This window comes from Pleurodeles waltl, chromosome 6 (genome assembly GCF_031143425.1).
Source record: "Pleurodeles waltl isolate 20211129_DDA chromosome 6, aPleWal1.hap1.20221129, whole genome shotgun sequence".
Lineage (NCBI taxonomy): Eukaryota > Metazoa > Chordata > Amphibia > Caudata > Salamandridae > Pleurodeles > Pleurodeles waltl.
Genome location: NC_090445.1, coordinates 163,001,199 through 163,021,664, shown reverse-complemented (window position 1 = coordinate 163,021,664; position 20,466 = coordinate 163,001,199).

Below are 20,466 nucleotides of genomic sequence, written 5' to 3'. Positions count from 1 at the left end.
GTAGTTTGGAGGGTCTTGAGCCAATTGTGATTTTCTTTAGGTTGCAGAGTGACCTTAGCTCCCTCATCTTAAGATGGAGGTAAGGTGTGAGGTCGAGTTCCTCCACATTCATCTCTAGACATTATGGGGGTCATTCTAACCCCGGCGGGCGGTGGGCGCCGCACGCCTGGCAGGAACCGCCACTTGGCCGCTCCGCGGTCAAAAGACCGCGGAGGCCATTCAGACTTTCCCGCTGGGCCGGCGGGCGCCTGCCAAGGGAGCGCCCGCCGGCCCAGCGGGAAAGGCCCTGCAACATTGAAGCCGGCTCCGAATGGAGCCGGCGGCGTTGCAGGGGTGCGACGGGTGCAGTTGCACCCGTCGCAATTTTCACTGTCTGCTATGCAGACAGTGAAAATCATGCTGGGGCACTGTTAGGGGGCCCCTGCACTGCCCATGCCAGTGGCATGGGCAGTGCAGGGGCCTCCAGGAGCCCCACGACACCCGTTCCCGCCATCCTGTTTCTGGCGGTGAAAACCGCCAGAAACAGGCTGGCGGGAAGGGGGTCGGAATCCCAAGCAGCGCCGCCATGGAGGATTCTCCCAGCCGGGGGTAATCCGGCGGGAAACCGCCGGACCCGGCTGGGCGACCGCGGCTTTACAGCCGCGGTCGGAATGCCAAATGAAGCACCGCCAGCCTGTTGGCGGTGCTTCCGGCGACATCCACACCGCCAGGGTTGGAATGAGGGCCTATGTTTCTAAAAGTTGGAATACTTTTTAAGAATCTAAAACTAGTTCTAGAATCTAATTCAAACTTTCACAAAACTTTTAAACTCTAAAAGAAATGCTAAACAGGGACTAACACAAGGCCCTAGCAGGACTTTTAAGAATTTAGAAAAATAGCTCAAATTGCAAAAATCAATTTCTAATGACAATTTTTGGAATTTGTCGTGTGATCAGGTATTGGCTGAGTAGTCCAGCAAATGCAAAGTCTTGTACCCCACCGCTGATCCACCAATGTAGGAAGTTGGCTCTGTATTCACTATTTCAAAGTAAGGAATAGTATGCACAGAGTCCAAGGGTTCCCCTTAGAGGTAAGATAGTGGCAAAAAGAGATAATACTAATGCTCTATTTTGTGGTAGTGTGGTCGAGCAGTAGGCTTATCAAAGGAGTAGTGTTAAGCATTTGTTGTACATACACACAGGCAATAAATGAGGAACACACACTCAGAGACAATTCCAGGCCAATAGGTTTTTGTATAGAAAAATATCTTTTCTTAGTTTATTTTAAGAACCACAGGTTCAAATTCTACATGTAATACTTTGCATGAAAGGTATTGCAGGTAAGTACATTAGGAACTTTGAATAATCACAATAGCATGTATACTTTTCAAATAAAACACATATAGCTATTTTAAAACTAGACACAGTGCAATTTTCAACAGTTCCTGGGGGAGGTAAGTATTTGTTAGTTTTTGTAGGTAAGTAAACCACCTACGGGGTTCAAGTTTGGGTCCAAGGTAGCCCACCGTTGGGGGTTCAGAGCAACCCCAAAGTTACCACACCAGCAGCTCAGGGCCGGTCAGGTGCAGAGTTCAAAGTGATGCCCAAAACGCATAGGCTTCAATGGAGAAGGGGGTGCCCCGGTTCCAGTCTGCCAGCAGGTAAGTACCCGCGTCTTCGGAGGGCAGACCAGGGGGGTTTTGTAGGGCACCGGGGGGACACAAGTTAGCACAGAAAGTACACCCTCAGCAGCACGGGGGCGGCCGGGTGCAGTGTGCAAACACACGTCGGGTTTCCAATGGAAATCAATGGGAGACCAAGGGGTCACTTCAGCGATGCAGGCAGGCAAGGGGGGGGCTCCTCGGGGTAGCCACCACCTGGGCAAGGGAGAGGGCCTCCTGGGGGTCACTCCTGCACTGGAGTTCTGATCCTTCAGGTCCTGGGGGCTGCGGGTGCAGGGTCTTTTCCAGGCGTTGGGATCTGGGAGTCAGGCAGTCGCGGTCAGGGGGAGCCTCGGGATTCCCTCTGCAGGCGTCGCTGTGGGGGCTCAGGGAGGACAACTTTGGTTACTCACAGTCTCGGAGTCGCCGGAGGGTCCTCCCTGAAGTGTTGTTTCTCCACCAGTCGAGTCGGGGTCGCCGGGTGCAGGGTTGCAAGTCTCACGCTTCTGGCGGGAAACGCTGTTGTCTTTAAGTTGCTCCTTTGGAAACAAAGTTGCAGTCTTGGGTGAACAGGGGCACTGTTCTCTGGAGTTTCTTGGTCCTTTTAGAGCAGGGCAGTCCTCTGAGGATTCAGAGGTCGCTGGTCCTGGGGAAAGCGTCGCTGGAGCAGTTTTCTTCCGAAGGGGGGAGACAGGCCGGTAGAGCTGGGGCCAAGGCAGTTGGTGTCTCCGTCTTCTTCTGCAGGGTTTTTCAGCTTAGCAGTCCTCTTCTTCTTAGGTTGCAGGAATCTCAGTTCCTAGGTTCAGGGGAGCCCTTAAATACTAAATTTAAAGGCGTGTTTAGGTCTGGAGGGTTCGTAGCCAATGGCTACTAGCCCTGAGGGTGGGTACACCCTCTTTGTGCTTCTTCCCAAGGGGAGGGGGTCACATTCCTATCCCTATTGGGGGAATCCTCCATCTGCAAGATGGAGGATTTCTAAAAGTTAGAGTCACCTCAGCTCAGGACACCTTAGGGGCTGTCCTGACTGGCCAGTGACTCCTCCTTGTTATTCTCATTATTTCCTCCGGCCTTGCCGCCAAAAGTGGGGCCCGTGGCCGGAGGGGACGGGCAACTCCACTAGCTGGAGTGCCCTGTGGTGCTGGAACAAAGGGGGTGAGCCTTTGAGGCTCACCGCCAGGTGTTACAGCTCCTGCCTGGGGGAGGTGATAGCATCTCCACCCAGTGCAGGCTTTGTTACTAGCCACAGAGTGACAAAGGCACCCTCCCCATGTGACCAGCAACATGTCTCGAGTGTGGCAGGCTGCTAAAACCAGTCAGCCTACATGGGTAGTTGGTTAAGGTTTCAGGGGGGCACCTCTAAGGTGCCCTCTGGGGTGTATTTTACAATAAAATGTACACTGGCATCAGTGTGCATTTATTGTGCTGAGAAGTTTGATACCAAACTTCCCAGTTTTCAGTGTAGCCATTATGGTGCTGTGGAGTTCGTGTTTGACAGACTCCCAGACCATATACTCTTATGGCTACCCTGCACTTACAATATCTAAGGTTTTGCTTAGACACTGTAGGGGCACAGTGCTCATGCACTGGTGCCCTCACCTATGGTATAGTGCACCCTGCCTTAGGGCTGTAAGGCCTGCTAGAGGGGTGACTTATCTATACTGCATAGGCAGTGTGAGGTTGGCATGGCACTCTGAGGGGAGTGCCATGTCGACTTACTCGTTTTGTCCTCACCAGCACACACAAGCTGGCAAGCAGTGTGTCTGTGCTGAGTGAGGGGTCCCCAGGGTGGCATAAGATATGTGGCAGCCCTTAGAGACCTTCCCTGGCATCAGGGCCCTTGGTACCAGGGGTACCAGTTACAAGGGACTTACCTGGATGCCAGGGTGTGCCAATTGTGTAAACAAAAGTACAGGTTAGGGAAAGAACACTGGTGCTGGGGCCTGGTTAGCAGGCCTCAGCACACTTTCAAATCAAAACTTAGCATCAGCAAAGGCAAAAAGTCAGGGGGTAACCATGCCAAGGAGGCATTTCCTTACAAAAACTCATCAGTACATACATTTAATCTAGTCAACTCAGACGATAGAGGCAAAATGTAATTTAAATTCATGATGACCAGGTGTAGGTGTGAGGCCAGCACATGTGACCCTCGAGGTCCATCACTGATGAAAGCCACTGCACATGAGCAAACCAATGCCCTATAGCCAGCATACCCATCTGGTTATCTTAGAGCAACCACTGAAGATACAGGCCCTCATTTCAACCCTGGCGGTCGGTGACCGCCAGGGGAAATGTGACGGTAGTACTGCCAACAGGCTGGCGGTACTACATTGTGGTCCCGGCGGTCTTAATCCGCCAGGGCAGTGCTGCCAGCAGCACTGCCCTGGGGATTTCAACTCCCCTTACCACCAGCCTTTGCTGGAAAGGCTGGCAGTAAGGGGACTCGGGCATGGCATGGGCAGTCCAGGGGCCCCCAGGCACAGCCCCATCGCGCAATCCACTGCCTGAATTATGGGCAGTGGATTGCGCGATGGGTGCTGTTGCACCCAACACACGGCCACATTGGCGCCGGCTCCATTAGGAGCCGGCGGCAATGTTACGGCACAGCGGGGATGTCCAAATGCGGCCGGCGGGTTTCTGCCAGCATAGGCGGCAAACTGGCGGTCAGATATCGGCGGTCGTAATGAGGCCCACAGTGTCCTCCGGGGCACTGACAAATCTCTCTGGGGCTGTCCCTGTATTGTCAAACTGATTCCTTCAGATGCCTTGCCAGCATCTGTCACTAGCAGCGATGGTGCCAGAGAAAAGCATATATTAACCTCCAGGGAAGCCAAATATGTGAGACCCTCACTTCTGACTCTGCAATACTGTTTGGCAACTACTGCAATTTCTACGCCTGTCCCCATAGAATACTATTGTAAGATACTCCATTGACAGTAAGAAACAGATAACACTGTGCTCATCATATAGGTGCAGCATTGATTGTAAGATTAATCATTAATCTACCTTGTGTCCTTATTTTTTCAGCAAGTAACCCACCTGCTGAGTAACACAGGAGTAAATGAAGTCAAGTAAGTTTATTAAAAACCTTTGCAACAGTGACATAATGAAACTTGAGCGGGCCCCCACATTCTCCATACCCAGTCAGGAGCACTCAGCCAGGGGCCTGTGCACAGTGCCAGAGGGGGGGCCCTGGAACTCAGGGCTTTTGTTACGCCACTGCCCAGGAAGGTTTCACACCTTGAATTGAACAGAAGTCTGTGCAGAGCCTTCGAACAGAAGCTGGAACCTTGCCCTGTGCAAGGGTTTACTGCTCACTTTGGCCCAAATTTAAGAAGGCCTAGCACCACATTAGCGTCATGTTTTTGATGATAATGTGGCGTTAGGCTTGCAAAATCACCACGTCATATCAACAAAGTGGTGCAATGCATGCATTGTGACACTTTGCGACCCTTTGCGCCACATTTTGCCTGCGCCATGCATAATGTATGCAAAGGGGGCGTTCCAGCACAAGGATGCCCGCAAAAATGGCTGAATGAAATCTCCAAGATTTTATTGAGCCATATTTGGTGTCATTTTTAAAGCCTGCTAAAAGCAGCTGTTAAAAGGACGCACCCATTGTAATTCTTGCACTTTGCTCCACTAATGTCAAAAATGTTGACACTAGTGGAACAAAGCGCCACAATAGTGTCAAAAATGTTGAGACTATTGTTCCTATTATCACCATGGTGCACCGTATAATAAATACGATGCACACATGGTTGCGTTGGGGGGGCGCAAGAAAAGTGGTGCTGCTTTGGATGCAGCACCACTTTTCATAAATTCAGCCCTTTGTGTTTCATCCTCTGACATCCGCTATTCACTGAAAATGGTGTGAAGGGAGCCAACACCGTATGACGTGCGGTTGCACCATGTAGACCAGATACTGGCGAGAGAATCCTGATTTTCTAAGCCAAAAATGGCTGTATTTTGGCACCGCCTGCCTGAAATTGCCTCTTCTTCAATAGAGGTCAATGGGAGAAATACTTTCTCCCAATTATTTTTCAACTCTCCCACTTTCCTCTTCTAAAAAGTTGGTATGTATGCCATTCAGATGGGAGACTCATTTTATGGTTTAAATCTCTTTTATTGAATTTATAGTGCAAAACCAGTACAAGACACCCACCTACAACCACAGGCCGTCAGGGAAACAGGTATCATAAGGAGAGAGGGAGTGGGGAGGGAGGAGGGGGGGAGAGGATGGGTGCTAAACCTATATCACTGAAGGAACCCCACTCAGTGTACAGAATCAAATCGTGCAATGTGGGTGGGACGGGCCTAGGTCTCAACACTCAGTCTGATTGCGTGAGCCCTGGGCTTGATCCGTCAGGCGTAAAATGCGCAGGTAGGAAGAGCAGGTTAGTTCACGAAACTCATACTACAGGTACTGTATACATGGTCCCCAAGTTTTGTCGAAGAGGGGCAACGAGACAGTCACTGCAGCTGTCAGCTCTTCCATGCCCATAAGGGCCCACAGCCTGTGTAGCCAGTTGTTATGTGTGGGAATGGTCGCGGTACCCCAGTGGGAAAGCAGTAGCAGTTTAGCAGCTCCCAACGCCAGGGTAATTGCTCTTCCCATAGGTGTGCGGAGTGGGTATGTTTGAGGATTGCGAAGGTCCAGAAATACATAACTTGGAAAGCGTGGGATAGCTGTGTTATACATGTCATCAATTGCGTTGAGGACGGAGTGCCAAAAGGTGGCTATCCCTGGGCAATGCCATAATATGTAAGTGTACCTCTTTGTCCCCACCGGAATCAGCACTCGTTGTCGCCATGTGCCTTCCACTGGGCCACCCGTGCGGGTGTGTAGTACATGTAGTGGGCTATCTTCAGAAACATTTATTTGGTGTTCGTGGCCTGTGCTGTGACCCGTGCTCGGTGAACTACGCCTTGCTGGTGACATGGAGAGTGTGGTTGTTGTAGTCAGGATAGTGTAACTGTCGGACAAGAGCCGTTTATCTGTGTCTTGAGTCAATAGCCATTGCTCAAATCTCGTAAGAGATCGGCCCGCATGTGGACGTAACATGGGCGAGGTCACCCAATGGTGGACGGCCACGTATTGCCAATAGGCAGAGGACGGAAGACCGTACCCCTCTTGGATGGTGGTGAAGTCCATTACGCCATTCTCGTCTAAGAGGTCGCTGATAATTTGCTTCCTGCCAGGACAGAAAGGCGGGCTCGTCAAGTGCAGGGGGAAAATCCAGGTTGCAGATGATCGGCGTTTGTGGGGTCACCGGTGTGGAGAGTCCTTTTGCGACCTGTACCCTGTCCCATGCGCTTAGAGTGGCCCTCAAAATCGGTGAGACGTATACCCCAGGAGGCCTGTATTTCTTCGGCAACCAGGGCACCTTCCAAATATGGACCCCTACCATATACCGCAGTTGTGCAGCTTGGTAATATCTCAATAGATGCAGAACTCCCAGCCCACCTTCAGACTGGGGTAAGTATGGCTCAGGCCTTGGCATTCTGGCCCTCTTTCTGCCCCAGATGAATTCCCAAATGAGTGTTTGCATTTTGTCTAGGAGGGTAGGTGGGGGCTGTAATGGCAGCGTCTGCAAGAGGTAGAGTATCCTAGGCAAGAGTGTCATTTTTACTGCTGCTAGCCATCCCAACCAAGAGAAATCGTGTGACTTCCATTTGATTAAGTCAGAGCGGGTAGTATCAAGTATCTGGTTGTAGTTACTGTCTGTTGTGGTTGCTATTGTAGGGAGGATCCACAGACCCAGGTATGTGATCTCCTGTGTAGCCCATGGAATAGGGAGGGCAGCCTCCAATGTGATCTTCTCAGCCTCCGGAGTGGTGAGATTCAATATGGAAGATTTAGTAAGGTTGATTTTTAACCCTGATACATTGCCGTAAGCGGTCAATTCCGCCATGACACCAGGGAGAGAGACCTGGGGCCGGGTCAAGTGGAGGAGCATATCATCTGCATAAAGGGCCAATTTATGCGTTCTACCACCCATTGGCACTCCAGAAATGTCTGGATGTTGCCATATATGTTCAGCAAAGGGTTCTATGTATAACGCGAATAGTAGTGGCTAGAGAGGGCACCCCGGTCGAGTGCCCCGTTGTATGGGGAACTGCAGATACAGGTCCCAATACACAGCAACCATCACTCTAGGTTTATCATAGGTGCACCTGATCCACCCTCATAATCTGGGGCCCAGCCCAGCCCTCTTTAAAACTGTGTGGAGGTATTGCCAGTACACACGGTCAAATGCCTTCTCTGCATTGATGGAGAGGAGAAGTGCCGGGATTTTAGCTCGATGGACCTTGTCCAGCAGGTGGCATAGTCTCTTAGTGTTGTCGCTACAAGACCGTTCAGCTACGAAGCTGGTCTGATCTGGGTCTATCAGGTGCTGCATGTACGGGTTCAGCCTATGAGCCAGAACGCCCGTGAAGATTTTTGCGTCTACGTTGAGCAAAGTGATGGGGCGGTAGGAAGAGCAGCATCGCAGATCTTTCCCCGGTTTAGGAATGACTGTCACTATGCCCAGTTGCACCGTGGGTGGGAGGGGGAGAGACGGGCCCAGTGCATTATAGAGTCTGGCCAGAATTGGAGTCAACAGGCCCTCATTACAACCCTGGCGGTAAATCCCGCTTTCTGCCGTGCAGAAGACCGCCAACATACCGTTGCAGCAGCGGAATTCCGCTACAGGTATTACGACTCACAGCTCGGAATCCACCACAATACAGACACCCACACAAGTCCACCACACCAAAGGTCAGTGATAAACTGGCGATACCAAAACCTACACCATCACGCCAACAGGAATACGCCCACACTATCACGACCCACGAATAAACACGGGGTCTTTCAACCGCGGTATTCCATTGGCGGTACACACCTCTGCGCTCAAAATACACACACATTTACAAAACACAACCATATTGGACAATTCAAAATACACACACCTGACACACATACACACACCACACCCACACACCCAATCCAACATAAAGCACACACCCACATCACCCACAAACCCTTGCAACCAAAATTTGGAAAGAAGGCCAGAAAGAGAGACTACCTAACACAACACCAGCATCCACAGACACACAACAACATCACTCATACAACATACACGCACCTCAAACAACACACACCAACAAATCCCCTCACACATCACAACAGACACCACCTCACACATCACCCACACCACATCATGGCACCTCAAAGACACCCCAGGTTCTCTGAGGAGGAGCTCAGGGTCATGGTGGAGGAAATCATCCGGGTAGAGCCACAGCTATTCGGGGCACAGGTGCAGCAGACCTCCATTGCAAGGAAGATGGAGCTATGGCGGAGAATTGTCGACAGGTTCAACGCAGTGGGACAGCATCCAAGAACACGGGATGACATCAGAAAGAGATGGAACGACCTACAGGGGAAGGTACGTTCCGTGGTATCCAGACACCAGATTGCTGTACAGAGGACTGGCGGTGGACCCCCACCTCCTCCCCCACAACTAACAACATCGGAGGAGCTAGTCTTGGCGATCCTGCATCCTGAGGGCCTCGCAGGAGTAGCAGGAGGGCTGGACTCTGGTAAGGCAAATCTTTACTACTTCAATCCCCCCCACCCCACCTGCATGCCATCACATACTCCCACCCTCACCCTCACACCCATCACCCCAACAACCCACAGATACCCCACTAACACAACCCACACATCCCAAATTCAAGCCCTGCATGTAACACCAATGGATGGACACCCATCACCAAAGCATGTCCAGTAGAGAGACTCACTTGTGCCCCAAAATCACCAATCACACAAGGGCCATGGCAATAAGGCAAGCACAGTAGTAGAGGGTAACTCACCCATTGCACAAGATGACACACACAGATACAATAACTATGCATTTACACCCCAACAGGACCCATACCCAATGTCCCCGGACAGGAGGTGCCAGACATATCCAGTCCCCCCACAGAAGAGGCCCACAGTGACGACAGCAGCTCTGCACGCCTGGATCAAGATGACCAACCGAGCCCATCAGGGACCTCGGGACAGTTGGTTCCCCTGCCACAGTCACAAACCACCACTGAACCTCCCCCCCCTCAGGAAACACCACCACAGCACCCAACCAGCGGGCCCATCGCTCTGTCCCCAGGACACGTCAATCAGCAGTGTGCCCACCACTACAGGGAACCCAGGCAACCCCACTAACACAGGACGATCAGGGACCTGGGGGCAGTGGCAGTGACAGTGGGCACACGGTTCAGGGGACAGAGGCACAGGATAACAGGGAAGCTGGGAGGACTCCTGTGCGACAGGGGGAGGACAGGCCCAGGGAACCCACTCTCCACAAGGCACTCTCCAACATCATGGGTGCTTCCCACCATTCCCAGGAGACCATGGGCACGGTACTGACCACGTTTCGGGAGACCCAGCGGCTGCAGGAGGAACACTACCTGGGGATCAGGAAGGACTTGAAGTCCATCAACACCACCCTGGTTACGTCTGCTGGGGCAGGTGATGAGATGGAGGCATCCTCCGGTGTACAGACCCCTGGTGGACCTGTCGACAATGGAAGAGAGACACATCATTATCACATGCAGACTTGATCGTGCAACAATCCTGGAACTGTGTGCCTAGTTGGAGCCAGACGTGATTTCAGCTATCAGCCATCCCACAGGAATCCCCTCTCTAGTGCAGGTTCTGTCTGTACTCCATTTCCTGGCCAGTGGTCTTTTCAAACAACAGTGGCCATGGCATCAGGGATGTCCCAGCCAATGTTCTCTAACGTGTTGTCCAGAGTGTTATCTGCCCTGCTGAAACACAAGCGCAGCTACATTGTTTTCCCTCAAGTGGAGGATTTGCCCACAGTGAAAGGTGACTTCTATGCCATGGGACATATCCCCAACATCATTGGTGCCATTGATGGTACACATGTGGCATTTGCCCTACCCCTGCAGGAATGAACAGGAGTTCAGAAACCCAGCACCTCAGCCACCAAATCCCCAGTCACAGTGGTGCCAGCAACCACTGGGTCATCGAGTGCGCCACCCCTCAGGGCTGCCAGTGTGCCACCTTGCGAGGCCAAGGACATTCCGCCACCTGCCAAGGTGAAGAAGGTGCCCACATCCCGGAGGGAGAAGCCGCACCTACCAGCCACCAAGGGCTCTGCCAAAACTAAAGGGGACAGTGGCAAGACACCTGCGGCACCATCAAAGGTGGGGAAAGGACAAAAGCAGAAGAGCAGGTCAGGACAGGGCACGGTGGCACCAACTGAGTGACTAGTGTCACCCCTTCTGTCAACGACTACACAAACCTGTACGGTGGTGAACACCGCAACCTGCCCCGCCACCAGCACGGCTACCTGCACCGCCACCAGCACCGCCACATGCACAGCCACCTGCACCGCCACCTGCACGTCTGCAGCCTCAGCAACAGTCCCCAGCATCTACCCCAGTGGGCAGCCGTCCGAGGCTGCAGGAGACGTCCTGCTGTGTCCCTCAACAGGTGCTGACACATGCAACACCGCCAGCACCGCCGCCACAGACACCACTGACATGGCTACCATCCCCAGTGGTCAGCCGTCCGAGGCTGGAGGAGACTTCCTGGACCCTGCCCAGCTTCCATGAGGCATGACTTTCATCACTGTTTGCACCTGTAGGTGGAAGGCGAAGCCGCAGATGGGTGGGGTATTTCTCTGCCTCCATGGCGTATCATGCTACCTGTTCCTAGGCAATCTCGTGGTACACATACCCATGTGAGGGAATGGGACCGGCCACACTGCATGTGGAGCACTCTGGGCACAATGCCCCCTCCAGAACCAGTGGAGAATCACATCCACTATCTCAGTCCTTGGCAGGATGAAGCACTCTGGGCACAATGGCCCCTCCAGAACCAGTGGAGAATCACATCCACTACCTCAGTCCTTGGCAGGATGAAGCACTCTGGGCACAAGGCCCCCTCCAGAACCAGTGGAGAATCACATCCACTACCTCCGTCCTTGGCAGGATGAAGCACTCTGGGCACAAGGCCCCCCCAGAACCAGTGGAGACTGTTATCCACTTGAGGGACTGTGGCTTTACACTCCCCAGGATAAAGCAGTGGGCAAACCACCCACTGGAAAGACTTGAGAGACTGTGGCTTTGCACTCCCCAGGATAAAGCAGTGGGCAAACCACCCACTGGAAAGACTTGAAAGACTGTGGCTTTGCACTCCCCAGGATACAGCAATGGGCATGGAGCCCCCTCGTGCAGCAGTGGCGTCGTGCGTTCATCCGGCTGAGGTGCCCCCCTCCCCTTCCCCCTGAGGTGCCTGTTTATTATCGATCTGATGCCCCTGCAGTGTTTTCTCAGTTTCGAGTCAGGTATCTTGTGTGGGCTTTGCCCATGCATTTTGGGACCACTGGTCCATGGACAATGATTGGTACACTATCCGGACTTGTGTAGTTGCTGTACATATTTGTATATACTGAATTTTGAACTTTCACGATCAGATTTTTCATGATTACAATAGTTACAATCATTTAATTTTGTTCTTGCGTTCTTCCAGGGGGGGGGTCGGGGTGTATATGTAATGTTGCTGCATGTATTTGTGTGTATGGTGGTGTGGGTGATGTTGGGGGTATTGCGTGTTGTGTGTGTGTCATTCTCTTTTCCCTCCCCCTCCCCTGTGTTGTAGGTGCAGTACTCACCGTGGTCGTCGACAGCGTCTGTCCTGCCCCTGATAGAGCAGGAGGAAGACCAGCATGGGCAGGACCTGTAGTTCGGGCTCCATGGTGTTCTGGTTCATCGTTGGCTATCGAGAGGTGAGTGGTTTCCCTTCTGTGTACTGTTTCTGCCGTGCTTTTGATAGCGTTGGTTCCGCGCCGGAAAAGGTGGCGGATAGGCTTGTTGTTATACAGTGGGCGGTACTTTGTCCTCCGTCTGTCTGTTGGCGGTTACCGCCGCGGTGTTTGTTTCTACCGCCTTGGCTGTCTATGTTGGCGGTTTCCGGCATGGTCATGATTCAATTTTTTTTTCTGCTGGCCTGTTGGCGGTATTACCGCTGCTTTACCACCGTCCGCCAGGGTTGTAATGAGGGCCAACTGTGTGCTTAACAATGTATAGAACTCTGCCCCAAAACCATCCGTTCCCGGAGCTTACCTGGCTTCAGGCGATGTATAGCGGCCAGGACCTCCGTTGGGCGTAATATCGTTCTCTAATGTGCCACTATCCACGGGGAAGAGTCGAACCACTGGTGCGGAGTCTAGATACTCCTCCACTTCCATATGGTCGACCTCCTACGTGGAGTATAAATCTGAGTTCAAATTGTTGGCGGATAAACTCTTCCTGGCAGGTCAGAGTTCCGTTGGGCAGCCTTAGCTCTGCCACTCAGCGTTCCGTGGCCTGTGTACAGAGTCTGTGTGCCAGCAATTGTCCCGCCCTGTTTCCCCCGGTGTAGAATTTTTGCTTGGTGCGGAGTAGGGCATATTCTGCTTTATCCTCATCTAGTGCCCGTAGCTGCTTTCGCTGAATGGTGAGCTGTCTTCTCACGGCCAGGGAGCCAGATTGTCTATGTGTCTCTTCCAATGCCCGTATGTCGCCCTCTAACTGCTGACGCTTATCGTGACGTAGGGCATTCTGTCTTGCAGCTATCGCTATAAACTTACCTCTAACGGCTGCTTTAAGGGTCTCCCAGAGGGTTTCAATATTGGTTTTAGGAGTGTCGTTCACCGGTAGAAAGTGGCTAACCGTGTCTCTAATTTCCATTAGCATGTCCTCATATGTTAAAAGCCTTGTGTTGAGACGCCATTGTCATCTGCTTGGTTTGTAGGCAGGTAGCGTAAGTGAAAGCATGACTGGGGAGTGGTCTGAGATTGAGGCCACCCCGATAGTCGTACTGGTGGATAGGGCAGTGACGCGTGGCGAGGTGAGAAACAGATCTATACAGGTGTAGGTTTGGTGAGCGGCTGAAAAGAAAGAGTACGCTCTGCCTGTTGGGTGGTGTCGGCGCCAGTTGTCCGTCAGTTCCCCCGCCCCCCTTCCCCCGAGCCAGTCCTGGAAGCCCTGCGTGAATGCGCCTGTCTGACCATATCTCTGGGCAAACCTGCCTAAATGTGGATCTGGTTAAAGTCCCCACCCACCACAATATCCTCGTCAGGCGTCTCCAGGACCCTACCCAGTGCATCTCTTAGAAAGCATTCTTGGTGTTCATTTGGTCCGTATATGTTAGTGATCGTCAGGTGGTGCCCTTGTATGTCAATTTGCAGCGAAAGGAGCCGGCCAGGGATCTCAGCCTGCACACGGGAAATCCTCCCTGGGAAGTTCATGGCCAGCAGGATTGCCACTCCCGCCCGTCGGCCAGGACCCGATGAGTGAAACTGTCGGTCAAACCAGCATGACCTCATCTTTTTCCAGACCTGACAAAGTAAGTGTGTTTCTTGCAGTAAGCATATGTGTAGGAGGTTGGCTCCCTATGTACTATTTCAAAGTAAGAAATAGCATGCACAGAGTCCAAGGGTTCCCCTTAGAGGTAAGATAGTGGCAAAAAGAGATAATTCTAATGCTCTATTTTGTGGTAGTGTGGTCGAGCAGTAGGCTTATCAGAGGGTAGTGTTAAGCATTTGTTGTACACACACAGGCAATAAATGGGGAACACACACTCAAAGACAATTCCAGGCCAATAGGTTTGTATATAGAAAAATATATTTTCTTAGTTTATTTTAAGAACCACAGGATCAAGATTTACAAACAATACTTTAAATGAAAGGTATTTCACTTAGGAACTTTAAATTAGCAAAATAGCATATACAGTTTTCACACAAATGGCAATAAGCTATTTTAAAACTGGACACTGCAATTTTCAACAGTTCCTGGGGAGGTAAGTGTTTGTTAGTTTTGCCGGTAAGTAAACCACCTACAGGGTTCAAAGTTGGGTCCAAGGTAGCCCACTGTTGGGGGTTCAGAGCAACCCCAAAGTTACCACACCAGCAGCTCAGGGTTGGTCAGGTGCAGAGGTCAAAGTGGTGCCCAAAACGCATAGGCTTCAATGGAGAAGGGGGTGCCCCGGTTCCAGTCTGCCAGCAGGTAAGTACCCGTGTCTTCGGAGGGCAGACCAGGGGGGTTCTGTAGGGCACCGGGGGGGGGGGGGGAACGACACAAGTCAGCACAAAAATTACACCCTCAGCGGCACGGGGCGGCCGGGTGCAGTGTGCAAACAGGCGTCGGGTTTGCAATGTAGTTCAATGGGAGACCCAGGGGTCTCTTCAGCGAAGCAGGCAGGCAAGGGGGGGGGGGGCTCCTCGGGGAAGCCACCACCTGGGAAAGGGAGAGGGCCACCTGGGGGTCGCTTCTGCACTGGAGGTCGGATCCTTCAGGTCCTGGGGGCTGCGGGTGCAGTGTCTTTACCAGGCGTCGGGTTCTTTGAAGCAGGCAGTCACGGTCAGGGGGAGCCTCTGGATTCCCTCTGCAGGCATCGCTGGGGGGGCTCAGGAGGGTCAACTCTGGCTGCTCACAGGGTCGTAGTCGCCGGGGAGTCCTCTCTGTAGCGTTGTTTCTCCACAAGTCGAGCCGGGGGCGTCGGGTTCAGAGTGCAAAGTCTCACGCTTCCGGCGGGAAACGTGTGTTCTTTAAAAGTTGCTTCTTTGTTGCAAAGATGTTTTTTCTTTGGAGCAGAGCCGCTGTCCTCTGGAGTTCTTGGTCCTTTTAGATGCAGGCTAGTCCTCTGAGGCTTCAGAGGTCGCTGGACCCTGTGGAACCCGTCGCTGTTGCAGTTTTTCTTGAAGTGGGGAGACAGGCCGGTGGAGCTGGGGCCAAAGCAGTTGGTGTCTCCGTCTTCTCTGCAGGGCTTTCAGGTCAGCAGTCCTTCTTCGTCTTAGGTTGCAGGAATCTATCTTGCTAGGTTCTGGTTTAGGTGTGTTTTAGGTCTGGGGGGTTAGTAGCCAATGGCTACTAGCCCTGAGAGTGGCTACACCCTCTTTGTGCCTCCTCCCTGAGGGGAGGGGGGCACATCCCTAATCCTATTGGGGAATCCTCCATCTGCAAGATGGAGGATTTCTAAAAGTCAGAGTCACCTCAGCTCAGGACACCTTAGGGGCTGTCCTGACTGGCCAGTGACTCCTTGTTTTTCTCATTATCTCCTCCGGACTTGCCGCCAAAAGTGGGGCCGTGGCCGGAGGGGGCGGGCAACTCCACTAGCTGGAGTGCCCTGGGGTGCTGTAACAAAGGGGGTGAGCCTTTGAGGCTCACCGCCAGGTGTTACAGTGCCTGCAGGGGGAGGTGAGAAGCACCTCCACCCAGTATAGGCTTTGTTACTAGCCACAGAGTGATAAAGGCACTCTCCCCATGTGGCCAGCAACATGTCTGGTGTGTGGCAGGCTGCTAAAACTAGTTAGCCCACACTGGTAGTCGGGTATGGTTTCAGGGGGCATCTCTAAGATGCCCTCTGGGGTGTATTTCACAATAAAATGTACACTGGCATCAGTGTGCATTTATTGTGCTGAGAAGTTTGATACCAAACTTCCCAGTTTTCAGTGTAGCCATTAAGGTGCTGTGGAGTTCGTGTTTGACAGACTCCCAGACCATATACTCTTATGGCTACCCTGCACTTACAATGTCTAAGGTTTTGCTTAGACACTGTAGAGGCATAGTGCTCATGCACTCATGCCCTCACCTATGGTATAGTGCACCCTGCCTTAGGGCTGTAAGGCCAGCTAGAGGGGTGACTTATGTATGCCATAGGCAGTGTGAGGTTAGCATGGCACTCTGAGGGGAGTGCCATGTCAACTTAGTCATTTTCTCCCCACCAGCACACACAAGCTGGCAAGCAGTGTGTCTGTGCTGAGTGAGGGGTCTCCGGGGTGGCATATGACATGCTGCAGCCCTTAGAGACCTTCCCTGGCATCAGGGCCCTTGGTACCAGGGGTACCAGGGGTACCAGTTACAAGGGAGTTATCTGGATGCCAGGGTGTGCCAATTGTGGAAACAAAGGTACAGGTTAGGGAAAGAACACTGGTGCTGGGGTCTGATTAGCAGGCCTCCGCACACTTTCAAATCATAACTTGGCATCAGCAAAGGCAAAAGGTCAGGGGGTAAACATGCCAAGGAGGCATTTCCTTACAATATGTGACATTGTAAGTCTCTAAGCTGTAACACGAGAGCCTGTCTCTTCACCGGGGAGTTGAGGCCTCTCACGTTAAGGCTAAATATGGTTATCATCTGACAACTGACAGATGTCGCTGTGTTGTGTGTCATCCCAGTGGGTGAGGCGTGTGGTGGTTCCCTCCTGCGTATTCAGTAATGATAGGGTAAGAGGCAAACATTCCCTCAAGGGAAGTGTGGGGAAATTGGGGAAAGTGAACATTTAACTTGGGGTAAACTTGCAACAACGTTCCCCGCCTGGGAAGAGTCTTTAACATCGCCTGGGGTCTGCGCCTACACATCGGTCTGTCGGAAGTTCAACCATCGCTCCGTTAAGGTGGAGCTCCGCCGACCGAATATCTCAGTCTTTTCATAACAATGGCTGTGTCATCGGATGGGTCCTCACTGAGGCCTTTCGGGGGTCCCCATCCCAGGGGAATGCATGGCGTCACGCAGGGGGCATGATTCAGTTCAGTGGTCTGAGTCCATTTCGGACACACTATCCTGGCTGCGGAGACTTCTAATTAGCGCTGCCTTCTCTTTTTGTCTCTCGACTGTTGAGGGTTTGTAGGTTGTGCGTCGACGGCTGGCTGTTTTCAGTTGACCCTTGTGTGAGCCCCGCTGCTGCGCCGGTGGGGCCGTCTTCTGGGCCCGCTCCTCGCGATTCTGTGACATCCCCTCCAGTCTCTGAGCTTCTTCTAGGGTGCGGATACTACAGAGTTCATTGTGCCATGTGAAGAGCAGTCTGAAGGGATGACTCCATTGATACTTGTTGCCTTCCTCCCTGAGGAGGTCCGTCAATGGTCAGAGCAATCAACGGCGCTGTAATGTTATCATAGAGAGATCCTGGTATTGACCGATCCTATGGCCTTCAAACTCAATGGTTGTAGTGTCACGAAATACTAATAACCTCTCTCTGTTTATAATAGTGTAAACAAGTTAGTATGTCTTGAGCCTGTCCTGGTGCTCGAGTGGGCCTGCCAGCCCTTTGTGTTCTATCAAGCACAATATTCTACTCTTTCAGGGCCGGCGCCACATGACGAAAGAGGCGCAAAACAAAGTCTTCCAGGGATCCCGCTATTGCCTGTGCCGGAACCCCTTTTATCCGAATGTTAGAGCGGCGTGATCTGTTCTATAGGTCCTCTAGTTGGTATTGCAATTCTTGATTCTTGTCTTGTAAGGTGAGAAGTTCTCTCCTGTGACAGTCCAATTCATCCTCTCTTGCGTCGTGGGCCTGTTCCACCGTGTCCACGCGCTGGCCCAGGTCAATCATCTCCCTTTTAAGGTCTTTGATGTCAGCTGCTATTTCCCGCTTCAGTGTTGAGAGGTCGTCGTGTAAGGACTCGAAGAGTTGTTCCATGAATGCTCTCATCAGGGGAGCTCCATCACCCTCCGACGACACAGGCCCTGTTGCATCTCCGCACCCCATTTCTAGTGGTCCTGACTGCTCCATTCTTTTGGCAGGGGTTTTAACGAAAAGATCCTTAAGGGAGCCCTCTTTTTTGCTGTGCTTTTAGGATGCCATTCCTAAATGTCCATGCTCTTCGGTTGCCGGTAGCGGGCACGCCTTCTGACCGTTGCCCCCACGGCTGGTACACTCAGCCGGGTCGACAGACTAGTATGAGCGTCTTCTCTCTGGTATATGGCCCAGCACCGTGTGGTTCGGACCAGCTTGTCCCTCGTCCGTCACTTGCAGGGCCCCTCTCCTGAGGGAGCCTCGTCTCCCCATGATGAGCGGGTCTCATGCAGCTCCCCTCCACCCCGCTGCGGCAGCTGGCCCCGTGCCTCTTTTCTGCCCAGCCTCTGGTCAGGGCTCCTCACCTGGGTATGGCTTGCCAGGCGTGCCGCTTCTGTTAGAGTCCACCTTCCGTCAGCCGCACACTGCACTGGCCTCACCGTGTCTGATAAATCAGGCCGGCAAGCGCCTCACTCCTTTGCCCCATGTGGGCCTCTTCAGTAACGTCTCCACGCAAGGTGGCCCGCACAGACCCAGTCCCCCTATGCTGCAGCAGCGCTTCAGCCGGGCCTCCCCCTCGCTCCGCCGCTTCGGCAAGCGGGGGGCATCCAAGTGTGCCCCGGGGAGCTCTTTCAACGGCGTGGAGGCAGAGGAGCGACCCGGTGAGCGCCGTCCCCGCCACTGCCGTATCGCCCGAGATCAACGCTCACCATGTGGCCACCATTTTCCGGCTGCTCCAGCCGCGGCTCGCGTCGGTTCGCGGCCCCGGATTCCGCAAGGCCTGTCGTCCCCTCAGGCGCCACTAGCCGGTCCCTGGGCCATCCAGGGGACCCAGGCTATCCCGCAATGCCCTCCGGCAGCTTGTTCAGGCGCTCAAACCGGACACCGGCGGCAGATCTCCAGCAGGACGCTCCTACTCGGCGGCCATCTTAGCCACGCCCCCGGGAGACTCATTTTAGAGCAAAATGGGTTCATTAAAACTGCCTCACACCTAAAATTGGCTCTGTTTTAATGTTAGTCCATAGGAGAATACATTCCCCTGATTTATTTTTCTCTGTATCCCTCTTTCCTGTTTTGAAATGTTGACATGTATGTGTAGGACCAAGCTTTTGATTGCTCTCTAACAAGAGTTGAACAGTGAGCAAAAAACATAAGGGACTTGAATGAGATCCAGAATAACTGCTGGCTGTGATTAATTTAGACATGCGTCCACTACTGTTTTTCTCTCATCCTCTAAACCCTGTAATCCCCTAAAGATCACCAACTTAAATTAAAGGATTGTGCTAAAAGGATGCAATAAATAGCTACAAAGAAGAAACCGGACGAGTTAGAGAGCAGAAATTTGTACTCTTAAGCAAAATTGGGGCTGAACATTAATATCACAGAAGTGTCACACACATTTTAAATGAGACATGGAATATCTTAAAACACCAGGGCAAAAGTCAGGGCAGACGCGGGTAGACGGTGTCTGCACACTTTTTTCACAGGGGTGACACCATCCATGCTGCCAAGAGGTTGGTCCCTACAAAAATATGCTGATCTTGTACCGTTGTCATTTTCAGACACCAGGGGTCATCAGGCCTCCTTTTGTTGGATTATCCTGGCTAGGAGGTAACAGAAGCCTCATACCTAAATGCAACGGAGGGGAAACAAAAGCGCACTGCTTATCACTTCACAGGTAGTTAAGAGAGGCATGTTTTTGACTTTGTTCGGTCCTTGTATATAAGACATATGCAGGCACTGTAAAAATGTCAGATGTGTTGGTCTGTCCCAGTATTTACACATCTAACACTTTAAATGCCACTACAGCATTTTACAACACAGATGATTTACAAAGGCACGCAAAGATCCCTGCAGCAGGTGTCTTAACTCCATAAGATATTTTAAAATGCAGACTTTGCAACCAGTTAAGCAGAACAAATTTACTACCACGTGTCTCCTTGTTGCGAATTTCTTTGTGGCACGGTTTGAAAAAATAAATGTATAAATTAAGGCCCAGATTTTGCCTCTGGGTTGCGTCACATTTTTGGCACATCCGAGACGCAAAATCTAATTTGTTAAATATTGTAAGGCGCTGAAATGTAGTATTGATAGGCCTACTAAATAGATGGGTGTGATCTTAAAATCTGATGTCACTCCTTGTGATGTCACTTCCTGTTAGGTCATGGGCTGTGATGCCACTTCCTGTGATTCCATGTGCGGTTACACGCCGCGATATCATGTGCTGTGATATCACACTGAAGGATGTCACTTGCATACTGCT